Source organism: Cyanistes caeruleus, chromosome 8 (assembly GCF_971803275.1).
Source record: "Cyanistes caeruleus chromosome 8, bCyaCae1.hap1.1, whole genome shotgun sequence".
Classification (NCBI taxonomy): domain Eukaryota; kingdom Metazoa; phylum Chordata; class Aves; order Passeriformes; family Paridae; genus Cyanistes; species Cyanistes caeruleus.
Genome location: NC_141708.1, coordinates 28129072 through 28144222, shown reverse-complemented (window position 1 = coordinate 28144222; position 15151 = coordinate 28129072). Strand labels below are relative to the sequence as shown.

Below are 15151 nucleotides of genomic sequence, written 5' to 3'. Positions count from 1 at the left end.
AAACCATGGCTTTGGCAGAGCACTGTGGCCACAGGAGAATGATCATTATTACATTTGCTGTTGTTACCATGCCAGTGTGGGACTGTATGAGACAGAAATCCCAATGCAAGTCTTTTATAGCCATGTTGCAACAGGTAAATAAAAGGATTATTTGAACATACTGAACATTTCTGTTCCAAGGTATTTTGATGGAAAATGTCTTCTGAACACATTAAGTTTATCATGACTACAGGTTGATTTCCTCAGAATTTCACTGAGAAAAAAGGCAACATTCCTGCAAGACAAAACATTACACTTTAGCATTGCAAAACAAATAACTTCAAATATAATTTAAAATTGGATAAAAATGAAATATTCATAATGGATAGGAGAAGAGACAACATCAGGAGGAAAAGCAAAATGGGATGTTTGGATGAGATACAAACAATCCTTCATCACTGCCCTTGCTCCCTTCATTGGGAAACATCCTCATATCTTACCCAATTTTAGAGATGTTACATCTTCTAGAAAAAAAATCCTAGAAAAAAGCAGCACACCTTTTTACCTTTAAAAAGATGTTGACACTGCTTTCAGTGTTTTTGAAAATGGTGTCACTGCTCTAAGCTATGAAGATAGTTTATAGAGGTCTTTAGCAGGATTACTGGCTGTGTTTGTGGCAGTCTCATCCCCACAGGGTGAAGGTGGGCAGTGTAGATCAGGTGATGGTCACTCTGCTGCAGCTGGGTTTTACCCTTTCAAGGTAGCTGTGCATGCAGATGTGGATTTCCTCACCAGCAGAGCTCTGAACCACTGTTGTGGATCAATGGAGCAGCTGGGAGTGCCAGGCTCTCCCTGCTCCTGGAGCACAGGGACAGTGCCCTGGATCCCCTGGGCTGCCCTGCTGAGGCCAGGACAGGACACAGGAGTCAGGGCATAGGGCACAGGACACAGGGAACAGGGCACAGGGAACAGGACACAGGGCACAGGGAACAGGACACAGGGCACAGGGCACAGGGCACAGGGAACAGGACACAGGGAACAGGGCACAGGGCACAGGGAACAGGACACAGGGCACAGGGAACAGGACACAGGGCACAGGGCACAGGGCACAGGGAACAGGACACAGGGAACAGGACACAGGGCACAGGGAACAGGACACAGGACACAGGACACAGGACACAGGACACAGGACACAGGGAACAGGACACAGGGCACAGGGAACAGGACACAGGACACAGGACACAGGACACAGGACACAGGACACAGGACACAGGGAACAGGGCACAGGGCACAGGGAACAGGACACAGGGAAAAGGGAACAGGACACAGGGAACAGGACACAGGGCACAGGGCACAGGGCACAGGACACAGGGAACAGGACACAGGACACAGGGCACAGGGAACAGGACACAGGGAAAAGGGAACAGGACACAGGGAACAGGACACAGGGAACAGGACACAGGGAACAGGGCACAGGGCACAGGACACAGGGAAAAGGGAACAGGACACAGGGAACAGGACACAGGGCACAGGGCACAGGGCACAGGGCACAGGACACAGGACACAGGGAACAGGACACAGGACACAGGGCACAGGGAACAGGACACAGGGAAAAGGGAACAGGACACAGGGAACAGGACACAGGGCACAGGGCACAGGGCACAGGGCACAGGGCACAGGACACAGGGAACAGGGCACAGGGCACAGGACACAGGACACAGGGAACAGGACACAGGGAACAGGACAGAGGGCACAGGACACAGGGAACAGGACACAGGACACAGGACACAGGACACAGGGCACAGGACACAGGACACAGGGCACAGGACACAGGGAACAGGACACAGGGCACAGGGAACAGGACACAGGGAACAGGACACAGGACACAGGGAACAGGACACAGGGAACAGGACACAGGACACAGGACACAGGACACAGGGCACAGGACACAGGACACAGGGCACAGGACACAGGGAACAGGACACAGGACACAGGGAACAGGACACAGGGAACAGGACACAGGACACAGGGAACAGGACACAGGGAACAGGACACGGGACACAGGGCACAGGGAACAGGACACAGGGAACAGGACACAGGACACAGGGAACAGGACACAGGACACAGGACACAGGACACAGGACACAGGACACAGGGCACAGGACACAGGGCACAGGACACAGGACACAGGGAACAGGACACAGGACACAGGACACAGGGAACAGGACACAGGGCACAGGACACAGGACACAGGACACAGGACACAGGGAACAGGACACAGGGCACAGGACACAGGACACAGGGCACAGGACACAGGGCACAGGGAACAGGGAACAGGACACAGGACACAGGACACAGGACACAGGACACAGGGCACAGGGCACAGGGCAGCCTCTTCCAGAGGGCAGGGGCTGCACTGCATCAGTGATTTCTGAGAGACATTCCCAGTGTGCAGAGTTAATCAAGTTCTGGCCTAATTAAACCACATTGCTGCTGTTATATCTTTCTTCCCATGGTGTCCAAGACAATAACTGCAATAAAGGAGGCAGTGTGATTTTATGCATCTCTTAGCAGGTCAAATAGCTGCGGTATACGAGTACTGATCATACAGAGAGACAAAAGGCTAAGATTTGTTAACTTTATCCCTCCTGCCAAGTTAAATTTGGTACCTGTTTGACAGTGCTAATTAAACCATATTTCATTCTTTTCCATTCCCTACTAGATACATACTTACAAACAGAACTATTGAACAGCTGAATCCTATTTAAAATGACTTCTTTTTCATATATAGAATTATGTGATATGTAAAAGACTGTAAAGGCAAAAGAGAAGTTTCTCTTTTAAGAAGACTATAATGTATTTATGCTGTCAGTCTCTCTGAGATCTCTAATGATCACCTAAATACACTGAGCACCACTAAATTAGGCTTTATTTGTAGTTCTGGCATTGTGGAGAAATTCAACAGTATTCAACGACACATGTAAAATTTTCCCTCAATGCCTTTCACAGTACTGTAGAAATTACCATACTAAGCTGTAAACAAGAATCATAACAACATAAAAATATTTAAGAAAGTGATGTAGTTTGGACAACAATAGAACTGACAGACAGAAATGATTATTGAATAATACTTAATTCTTAGTTTATTGCTATTGAAATAAAACTCAGAGCTTAATTTAATTTCTCTATATTATGAGACAGTGTAAGGGTGTAATGATGGCACCTTTTCTTTGTAAGTTCAGAATTCATCCAGAACCCCAGTTTGGCTTTCTTTATGGGTTGTTTTCTTTTTTTTTTTTTTTTTTGTTTGGTTTTGCTTTTTTGTTTTTGTTTTGGTGCTTTTTTTTCCTCCAAGCAAGTTTTCAGCTTGTTAAAAGAAAGAACTTGTAAACCAATTCTAATAATTCAACAGATAATAAACAAAAGAATTAAAAGACTTTGGACTACAATCAATTTTTAGTACTGTGATCTCATTCTTTACAGATAGTCTTGTTAATGAATTGTTGCTATTTACATTTACCAGTGTAACACATTCAATGCAAGGCTATACTTTTTTTTTTTTTTTTCCATTGGTGGCAGACTAGCACTCTGCCTGGTTTTCTTTTTCAGTTTTTGCACCCAAAATCATCTTGGAAAAAAATAGAAATGCTTTTAAAAATGGATCAAATTATGGTCTTGTAATAAAGCAATTCAGGTACAATTAGTCTAAAAGCAAGAGAACAAAAATTTTATTAGCTCTTATGAGCTCATTATGTGGATCTTTTTTATATTCTATCTGTGGTATGCATAGTAATTCCTTATTTCTCTAGTGCATTTTTTTAGTAACCACTGTTATCTCTTAATTCATACATCAAACACCAGAATATCTGCTTACTAAAATCATTCTGATTTTCCCCATAAGCTACTCTTCTCTTTCTTAGGAGACCATCACGAAAAGAATCCCAAAACAGAAGTGAATGACCTATTTTTTTTTTTTATCTGAGGGTGATGAGAATTTGTATTTCCTTGTAGTGGCTCAAGGAGCAGTGAGCCCCTTTAATTCTCTTACTGCTGGGACCACAAAGCAGAACCAGCTGCCATCACAGAGTGGGAGGAGATTTCTGGTTACTTCCACTTGGGGCTTCTGAGCCCAGGAGACTCCTGAGGGTTTTGTCTTTTACAGTGCAGCTGATCAACACTGCGAGGACCTGAAAACTACCTACAAAGAATCTGAAACCTCGACACCTGAAAATAGGAGTCTTCTGAGAAATGGGAACCCAAAACTGAAGGCTACCTAAACCAAGAGTCCCTTTTCCACAGCTCAGAATCTCTTCAGCTACTTCAGACCTTTTGCCCTGGCAAGTCCATTAGGAAGAAACACCAAGCATATGTGAGAGTCTCTTGCAGGGTCACCATAACTGGAAACTGATTTCATTAATGAAAACAGTGAAACCTCATCATGGGAGGGTCCAGACTCCCCCTGAGCAGTTTGGACACGAGGGAATGTCTAGAATCTCCTTCTTGGTTTCACAGTATCCTCCTGAATTTGTGTTGTAAAAATGCTGCTCTCCATATCTCAACATTGAACTGCTCTGGAATCCAGGACCTGAAGCTCACCAAGTACCCAGATGAGAGAGGGAGGGCAGGGAAACAGATGGAATTTTGTCAATAACCATACAGATTCAGATTAAAAAAATCCCTTTTTGTGTTTGTTGGAACTACTGGAAGGGTATAGTTTTCTAATGAAAATGTTTTGGTTGATTAAACAGAGAATAACTGGAATATTTTTTGACCATCTAATTAAGCAGAAGGGGAGCCCACCAAATGTTGAGGAATCAATCTGATAATGGGAAGAATTTGCATTAAAAGGTGCCTGAGTGCCATAGTGGCAGTGAAACTGCATATGAAATTCATGGCAATTTAACAGGTGAGCTCTAACTACTTGTGTGACATATATAATTTAGAAAGAAATATTTTATATCCATTGTTAACTGGTTTTATGATGATTTGCTAAAGAAATCTGCCACCTCCAGTTATGCTAAAGGTCCATTCTTCTGCCTGACAACTTCTCTATGAACCTGATCAGCCTGACAGTGGGACAGACCTCAGAAAACTCTTTTACTATCAACATACACAAAAACATTTGCCCAAATAATTTTCTAAATAATTCCACACTCTAATATAGGGAAGTGCAATATCAGTTCACTGATAACTGGGAGCTTCCAGAGAATCAGTCCTTGAGACACCTGTGGAAAAGCAGCCTGTGTAAATGCTGCTAATTGTGCTAAACCTGCCTTGTTCTTGTCCAGTTTGCCATCACTGATTACCAGAAATGCACTCACCTCAGACTTGGGTGTTTTGCCCAGAAAGGGGGAAGGTGGCTACGTGGAAGGAAAATCTAAATCAGCTGACCCCTCTGCTCTTTAGGTTATGACATCAAGAGGTTTCCAAGGCTTGGCACGTTTGCCATGCCAGCTGTAGGCACATTTTGTCCAGATTGGTGGCTATCCTGACAAGCCATGCAAACCTTACAATGACACAAGGGACTGGATATGTGTTGTCAGATACTATTTTCTGTTCTATTTTCTACCCTCTTACCCTGTTCCCTTCTCTCGCTTCCAGGATTTTACAACATCTGAAACAACAATGTCAGAAATTACACAAAACTGCATCGTGCAGGATGTTGCCACCGCAGGAAAAGATGACTGAGGCAAGCTCAGGCTGTCTGAACATCTACAAGAGCACTGTCATGTCTCATTCATTCCCTGATCACAGCTGCAGGACCAATGATTTTTCCTGGCATTGTGCTTTATATCTTGAGAGGAGGCTTATTTGAATGAAAATACTAATACAAGCAAATTAGTTTTGGGCATGCTGAACTGAGATAGAACCATTTGGCTTTCTGATTTATTTTCTGTTCAGTAATTCAGGAGGTATATATGCATTCTATCTGAGTAATTTTTCTTCTGATGGGGCTCAGAACTGTGCATTTAGAGTGGGTAGGGGATTTAGAGCCTCCTGTAGCCCTGAAGCTCAGTTTCCCACACCAGGATGCTGATATACTGAAACCAGACACAATGAGGTTCCTGTGCTCTCTCCTTTCCTCTGCAGAGTCTCTGGTGTGGGCCAGAAAGCCAAGACTCACCTTTCTGACCATGCAGCCTGACCTCAAGCATCCCATAAAGCTCTTGCTTTCCCACAATAACACATCCTTTCTCTCCCATGAGTTGTATTTGTTGCGTTGTCACTTTATTCTGTAACACATTTCCTCTCTGTCCTTTATTAGCTGTGGTTGTTGTGGCCTTTCATGGGCGACAGGAAAAAGAACATAATAGACACCAAGAGAGATGTCGTGGAGCTTCCAGACATTCATTCTCAGCATGCTTTTGAGCAAGAACTGGGGAAAGGGCCATGTTGTGCATAGGAAATGCATATGGCAGGGCAGTACTATAGCTGCCACATGCATTTACCCAGGGAACACTCATCATCAAGAGGATCTCACTGCATGCAAGCTATAGGGATACACATCTTGGAGGTGAAAGGAAAACTGCTGTTAGGGTTATTGTGTTGGTTTCCTTAACAAGAAAAGAGCTAGCAAGTGTACAGTGTTGAAGGGGACACAGGAAGTCCAGTAAATGTGGAATAATAAGTGTCTTGAAGTATTACATCAAGTCAACCCACTGGACAAGTTTTATAAATGTTATATCTTATTCCTTGAGTTTACTGCTTCTGAAAATAGTTCAAGTTCTGTATCACACAAGGCAAGAGGCTGCTGTCAGCTTAAATAGCCAGAGGAAATGTGAGAATTACAAAACTAAAAATTAAATTAGAAAAAGAATGACTAAGTAAGACAAGCTTGCTCTGACTGGGGAATAGTTTCAAGTGAAGTGAAGATGTTGATAAAATTAAAGCAAGAAGGGGAGATTAAGTAATTTAATTTAATTTTCTAATTATATATGTCCTTCTTTGGAGGTAAAATATGTTAGTGGTAAAGGAATAATAGGAAAACTAACCATAAGGTTATAGAAAGGTGTTGAAGGCCACATCATGATTCCAGCAAGCCTGGACAGTGGGTGACGAGGCCAGCAGTTTGTTGTAGGAGCTGGAACATGGGAGCACTCTTCCTGCTCTTCACTTCTCCCAGAGATGCAATCAGAGCCCAATTCTGGCCCACCATTTTTCTACCAGCGCTTCTCTTTCTTCCTCCATCCACCAGCCTTTGTCTGGTGAAGTTTCCGTGGTTTCATTGTTGAAGACTGAAGGCTGATATATGGCTGGCATAAGTCAAGAAAATGTGTTTACAGTGCTGCAGAAGTTTTAGTGGGTGCTTCTGCAGACAGGACTCCAGAAGCACAGGGAAAGAAAATAAATATATAACACTTAAAAATGGTTTTAAGAGAACTTACAAGACTTGTACAAAAATTTTTAAATAACCATTCATTAAACAGAAGATATTCTGTAACCTAGTGGCACAGGGCTTCCTGTGTGCTCATACCTGTTACACCTTTAATCCTAATTTGTGTTCTCCCCTTGCTTTTATAGCTAATGTCCCCATTGGCTACTGAAGGAATGTTGTGAGACTTCCCAGCTTGTTCCCAACTTCTACAGGATAAATCTACACTGAATGGTAGCTGACTTTCCTCCAGAAAGTATTTTTTTTCTAGTTGACACAGTTGCTAACTAATGTTTTTAGGGACTGGATATATTTGAAAGTTACCTCTGTTGAATTTGAAGTTGCCAGAAGTTGTTAGTGAATGGACTGGAACAGACACACATAGATCGACAGTGCAAGTCCTGGTTTAGCTGGAAACCAGAATGCAAATGAAGTAAAAAAGATATCACTTCAAAGAAGGGTCATCTTGGGAACTGCTGACTGTCTTTTCCCATGTGCTGCAAGTCAGGGCTTGCTTGTCCAAAAAAGAGAGACAGGTTGTTAAAGAGTTTGCTTTATCTTGCTCATCACATACCTGTTGTAGTTAGGGGTTAAGATGAAATATTTAATGAGCAGGCAAACAGGATGGCTGGCGGTTCCCCAGCAGGTTTCCCCAGCCCGCTGGCGCAGCTCGGCGAGACAAAGCGGAGCAGTCGTGAAGCGCAGAGACTCGGTGCCAGAGGGCTGCAGGACAGCTGCTGCCTCCCAAAAGGCTGCAGATACCTGCTGCAAGTTCTGCTCATCATTTTGCTGTCCCTTTCCTTAAATAATAAATGTGATCACTGTTTTTTCCTGGCCTACATGGCTGGGAGTGCTGAGCTTTCATGTGAGTTGGGGTTTTGAGCAGGCTGAGTTGGGTTCAGTAGCAATGAGAGCTTTGTGATCACTTGCTATGCTTATTCATGGGATCTGACATCATCCAAGGACAATATTCTGAATAAAATCATGATACACACTTCATCTTCAATGAAAAAAAATATTTGCTTTCAGGAACAATTTTTTTAAATCCAATTCATAATTTATTTCCTTTTTGTTGCCGATCATGTATAATTACTTTTAAATTAATGTAATATAGTTATTCTAACTATTGGTTGAGTCACTTCCATGAATAATTCTTGTCTTAGGGTTTGTTTCTTTTGTGAAATTCTGACCAGGCAATGCTCTGTTCCCTGTCCAGCTAAACTCTTCAGAGTGATCCTTCTGGCAAATCCAGGAAAAAGTTCAAACACCTCTCTCTTTGAGCTCATGGCGAATTTAATTCACTAAGAAAAAATACACAAGTTCACATAGGAGAACTAAATACATACAGTAGAAATAATCTAACATCTGAGTGCCATAGGCAACTATTAGGATATAAATTATTTTTAAAATAGTCAAATCAAGAACTGGATGGTAAGGGGGAGATATTGCTGAGCTAAATATGAGGTACCAGGTTTTCTAAAAGATTAACTTGGCTAAATGAGGTCAGATCATTAGCTGATCCCGTGGTGTCTCTTTATTTAAAATCTCTAGATAGAGCTGTGGCACAGGAATGACATACACCTGTATATCTGAGCTGTGTCTTGCACTTAACTCCCCAGTGGTACTTTAGCATTAAGGGGAAAAAAGCAGCTACATTTTAAAATGGTTCCTTCTATGAGGAGTGGCAGTGTCTGTTCAGACTTGCAGGATGTCTGTATAGTACCTGTATCTAGTATGTATCAAAATTCCTTATGTGTTGAAGGTTGAAGAGAATAATTTCATGACCTGCCATGATAAAGAAAAAGCTGAAATTTGAAGATATTTCAAGATATGGAGCATTAGCTTTAGCCCTCAGAGAGAAGAATTGCAATAAGGCAATTAGAGATGCATACTAAATTAATTAATCCCACAGCTTTATCACACAGCTGATATTTTTGAGAAATAATTTGCAGGAAAATGTTTCCTTGTGTTCATCCACATATGGGATTTTCTGTTCAGCAGCATGGCTGGACTGGAGGGTTCTGAGTGTGCTCAATGCCATGAGAACTGTGTACCAGAGGTGGAAAGCCACATGAACAACCAGTCTGGTATTCTACAATTCCACTATACATGTTGCCTAATGTCATGGATACAGAAGATTAAATTCTGGGTTAGAGGCTTATCTATTTCTACATTTGAACTTTTATTGTATTTTATAACTCCAAATTACAAAAGGCAATTTTTTTTTTTTTTGTTCAACGGACCTAATACTTTCTTCTGTTTGCAAATTTTACCACAGAAAATAGACTTTAAAATTGTAAGTTCTCTCTAGAAAACTAGCATGTCTATATATATTTGTGGTTCTTTGCTGTGCAGTTATTAAGGACTTCAACTCAAGTGATATTAGGCATCCAAACTGCAAGCACTTAATCCAGCCAAGTGTAAGATGTGTAAGTCTCAGTTAGCTGCCTAGGAGAGAGGGGAATGGCCCCTTAAGCATCCTCTGTTTTCCACAGGGGGAGATGAGCCCCTTCTGTGATATTTGTGCTCTTCACTTGGAGGAAGCCTGGAGAAACTCCCTCAGGTAGAAATCTGCCCTAGCTGAGGGAAAAGGATAGCTCACATGAAGGCTTTTTAACTTCCTTCCACCAGAGAGAAAAAGAAAACCCCAGGATCGTTTATGAGTCCTGTATATGCATATTTGCAGAGAGGCACATGTGTGCCTGTGATGTTTGCCAGGCTCTGAACCAATTTACAATAATTGTACTTTACAGAGTGGAAGGGCTGGGCTGGTACTTGGGGTTATGGCACACTGGCACTTCTCCCAGCCTGTCGACATGTACAATTGAATCTTATTTTTCATTCCTGCTCCTGCTGGGAAAAATAAGCCTTAAAAACATTTATTGAAGTGCAGGGTGATGCAGCAGTGTCCGCCCACATTTGCAACCTGAGCCAGAGCCAGTGAGAGATGTGAGCTGGCCCTTCCATTTCCACACTTATTGTGGGGGTTATATGACAGCAATACAGGAGTCAATATTAAGTGCTACTTTGCAAAAGAGCGGGGAGGAATCACATCAGGAAGATTTACACATCTATCTCTGAGTGGCCCTTCATTGCCATGCAGATGGAGCTGGGTAACAGTACATCTCCCTCTCCTTGAAGTCATAAATAGCATCCCTGCATGCAAGTGCATATCCCACTCATCTTACACTTGATTTTGGGCTTCAAATAGATGCAAAGCCCAGGTTTCTGTCGTGTTACACTGTTAATGTTATTTCTGCATCTGCTTAATATGAACAACATTTTTTACTACCTTTTGTGTTAGATTTTCCTGTAGCAAAAACTTCTCTTTGCTGTGCTCTAAATTAAACTTTCATGCCTTTTCAGCCCGCATACATTTTTTTAGTCAAGGATGATACTGGAAATATTAAGGAGTTATTAAAAATTATGATTAATCAATTTTATTACAATAGCACTTAGAAGTGCCTGCTGAGACAGGAGACCTATTGCACTGGGCACTGTAGGGACACATAAAAGACTGAGTTTCTGCTTCAAAGAGCTGAAAATTGAACCAGAAAAGACATGTTTCTCTTGGCTTCAAGGGAAACTGAATATAAGGGCTTTTGCGATATTCTTGAGCAAGCTGGAAGCCCCATGTTTCATTGAAGCCTTTTCTTTTTAATTCCACTGTTTCATAAAAAAAAAAAATATATAATGAATGAAGCTGTATTGAATTTTCAGTTAAAAGAATCTCAGTCTATCTCTGCTCCGTCTCCCCACAGCCTGCTCCTTTTGCTCTCTTCATTCTTCCTGTGCAGGGGCTGTACAACAACCCTGTGTTCTCTGCTCAGCAATCCTTTTCAAAAAGCTACATTTGTGTCTTCTCATCACATTTCTAATATTGAATTTTCACCTTTCAAAAGCCATTTTACTTCTCATTTTTGTTAGCTCCGTCGCCATGTGAAGATAGTGAAAACTTTCAAAGTAGTGAAGAAAAGGAGCCAGACAGGAATGTCCTCCCCTCTGTCATTCTCCTCTCTATCAGCTCTGTTAGCAGAGGAGTTATCAAAATGCTGCATGAGAACTGCAATGGTTAAAGACTATGCTCTATCTTACCACTAACCTTGAGTCAGCTCTTCTTCATTGCAAAGGAAGAGGAGAAAAAAGGAAGGGAGCAGAGCTGAGGGTTATTGCCTCTGTTGGTGCAAAGGCAGAGAGAAATCTACCTTGGGAGACAAAGTAGAATAGCAAGCTACCAAGTTCACAGAGTAAACCTTCCTCTGTGCTGCTGAGGCTCCTGCTCTTCATCTGGTGAGCTGTCCCCTCTCTCCCACCAGTCCCACCAGTCTCAGAAGCTGGGAAGAAGCTGAAATGAGAAGGCAAGGATAGGCTCTATGTGGGGGGCAGCCCCAGAGGGTGCCAGGCAAACTTTGAAGTGAGTGATTAGTGCAGACAGTGACAGAACAAGTTCCAGCCAAGCAAGATTGCTGCTAAGAAGAAACAGCCTTGTTTTAACTTGATTGTTGTTCCCTGATAATCTGTGAAACTGGAGTGGAATTCAAAGCAGCACTGGTCTGAGCATTAATCTGAGCACAGTGGTTCCTTGTAACTTGCTCTGATCTCCAGTGCCTTTAATCTTGCAGTAAATTTTGATTTGGTTTCTCGCTATGATATACCTCCCCATGGAGATGGACAAAGGAGAGCTGAGGGAAACTGCCCAGGCCAGTTAAGTACTGGAGGATCTGCTTGAAGCCATTGTGAAGAAAGAAAATACAGCTTCTCCGGTTCTGTAATCTATTTTCTCTTATGAATAACAGGCTGATGGTTTTAAATTGAGTAAAACAAGTGGCTAAGTCACCTTCTGAAAATGAACTACTGAACAGGAATGCAATCTCTCCCATGAATTTCCCTAGACAACAACCAAGCTCCCTGCAGTCTCTCTCTGACACAAAAACCTGTAATTTAGTTCTCTGTGGAATCTGGTGAATTATATTAGCTGACTCAGAAGCTCCATCAGGACTCCTTCTGCCTGCTTCAAGGAACCTGGCTTTCAGGGTGTGACCTGCATCTCCCGCTCTAAGCGTGAGGTGTTGCAGTCCCAAGCCACTTGCTCGTGATGCTCTCTCAGGCAGCCAGGACTGCTCCAAACACAGGCAGCAGGACTGGGAGCCAGCTTCTTCCCCTCATGCCTTGCTCTCAGCATTGTCCTGCTCCTCCTGGGGGAGGAAAGCTGCAGAATTCCACGTGCAGCTGTGCCAGGCTCTGGCAGAACTTTGCTCTAGGAGGGGCAGCCCCAGCTTGCCCTCAGCTGGGTAATGCTGCCCAGTGGCAGAAGTGTGGTTGTGCCCCTCTTCCCTTCGATTTAGCACATGCTGTTAACAGCCTTGTCTTTTACTCAGTCTAGTGAAAACTGGGGATCAGTTGGGTTCTGCCACTTCAGTGCTTTCTTGGGAAATACAGCCAGGCAGCCTCTTGCCAGCTGCTCAACTGTGGAGCCAAATGGAGCCTCTGAAACTGTTTCAGACTGTGCACATCTCTTCCCCAGCCACAAATGCTAGGAAGGTAAAAAAAAAAAATTAAAAAACCTTTGTAAATTGAATTATGCTGCTGTGATAATTTGGTAACCTTCTATTCTCATTCTGTACAATTGCAAAACAATGAGCAATTCTTTAATGGAAAATTAATTGGAAACTTTCAACACTTTTGAAATGCTTTCACTGTTTTTCTCCCTCCTGTATCAGGAATTTTATTATAATTGATATTTCCCACTTGTGTTGGGTGAATTTACATCTCTTTTTAAAAAAATTAAACAGAAACAAGTGGGAATATTTCTCACTGATAATCATTCCTGGGATGAACCTGTTACGATTGTGCTGATGGATTATTTAGGAACTAGCACAACAGGAAAGTGGACTGCTCTTAGCCACTTAGTCAAACTGGCAGCAGCTGAAGCTGGCAGAGGTGCCTTGGTGGCAGGGTGCTGGGCAGGGGCTAGAGAGCCATTCCTGTGCCCTGAACAGAGCTGCTGCAGCTCTGCTCTCCTGTCCTGGGGCCACACCAAGGCACTCCAGGCAGCTGAGCTGTCAGTAATGGTGTATTCAACATCAGGTTTTAATAACAGGGCAGTTTTGTGTGGATGTGTGGATTAAACCCAAAGCCAAGGTGAAAGCAGGAGGTGTCTTTCAGGCACAGGTGTAGGAGATTTACAGGGGAATAAAGGACAGTAAGCATAAGAGGAGGAGTGGATTATTTTGTCCATTTCTTTGATGCCTTAGAGAATCCATGTTCTGCTGTTTGCTGGTTCTTGGTGCATGCCTCCAGTTAAATTTTCATGGTACTCCTCTCCCCACTTAGCCCTGCTGTGTTGCCTTGCCCTGTAGCACCAGGCAACAAAACTTAATAATGGAACAAACACAGCAATCACTTTAAACTAATGCTGCCCCTCTTTCATTATTCAGTGAGTTACATCCTGGGCTGCTGACAAGGGTGATCCTGGAAGTAAATTTAAATGCATATTTACATAAAATGCACACTCTCTGTGTGTATGCTAGTCATTTCAGTGCTTTTCTTCTGGGCACTCAGTTCTTCTCTTAGGACAAAAAATTCCTTATTCAGTGAGGACATGGATAAAAAGACTAGACACAAACATGAATTCTTGAAGAACTTTATACACATAATATACATCTTTAAGCTCAGCTTCTTGCATTTTTGGAAGTTTTGCATCAGCCTTATGCTTAATATTGCCTTAATTTACAACTGCAATTTGTAATATTATCCTACCTTCAAAAACAATGTATCTTGAAGATGAGTTAAATCAAGATAGCGCTATTATTGTTTAGTGAAATATTTTTATTAGTTGGTGTCATGACTTAAGAAAATAGCAAGACAATCCTAGTGTTTTTTTCTTTCTTCATACAAATGCTGGGAGAACAAGTGCAGAATGGCAGAATTGGCAAAATATTGAGCTTCCAAATGAACACAGTAATGAAATAAACAGGCAAGCTGATCACAGTATGAAGACATACTGATCATTCCCTTGGCATGTGTGGATTTACTACTAATTATTTATGATACTTCATACTGTGATAATGAATGTTCTTTGGCATGCTTTGGAAAGCTAATGAAGTTCCACTGCCAGATCCTGACACCTTTCTTTTTAATTATCTAGCAGTTGTCATGTGCCTGGCCTCCATGATTTAAGAAGGAGTACCACGTCTCTCAACACGGAAAAGAGGAACAGACTTTGGCTGTTCAAAAAAATTGAACAAATACATGGCATGGGACAATCTGGTTCAAAGAAAGGGTTTGCACTGATGTTCTATGAATGCAAGAAATATATCTATTTTGATTCAGGAGAAGTCTTGCTGGAAGAGTTAATCAAAAAGAGCTCCAGCAGAGGACACAAAAGCATTTAGAAGAGGCACAATGAATTTTGACTGCCTTTGAATCTATTTATCAAAGCCATAGCTGTTCCCATTTCAACGAAGGTGGAACAATAATAAATATCGAACAAAGCAACTCAATCTGTATTCAGAGCATTTCAATACATGGAAAGTTAACTGCAAAAAGAAAGCAAGCTTGCAAAGTCAGACCTATTGACTCCTGCTACTTCAATTCCTCATTGAAAATGAGTGGTGAATGGTGCACAAAGATCTGAAGATATTTACATTATTGCCATTAACATATAACAAGAAGCGCATTCAGTAATGTGACTTTATTATTTAACAGAATCAATAATCTTTTACATCATAGGAACCTAATTCAGCTGTAAACCTTGTCACTTTCTTTCATTTTAAGTGACTAACTTTACATGTCAAATTG

General features: G+C 42.1%; 1 long non-coding RNA gene across 1 annotated transcript; it reads left to right on the top strand.

Moving 5' to 3' along the window:
* The first annotated feature begins 4044 nt into the window (after nucleotides 1–4044).
* LOC111931447 (uncharacterized) lies at nucleotides 4045–8763 on the top strand. Its single transcript, XR_015289878.1, has 4 exons — nucleotides 4045–4348; nucleotides 4728–4885; nucleotides 5581–5668; nucleotides 7501–8763. It is a non-coding gene; the product is annotated as an uncharacterized LOC111931447 (long non-coding RNA).
* The last annotated feature ends 6388 nt before the right edge of the window (nucleotides 8764–15151 follow it).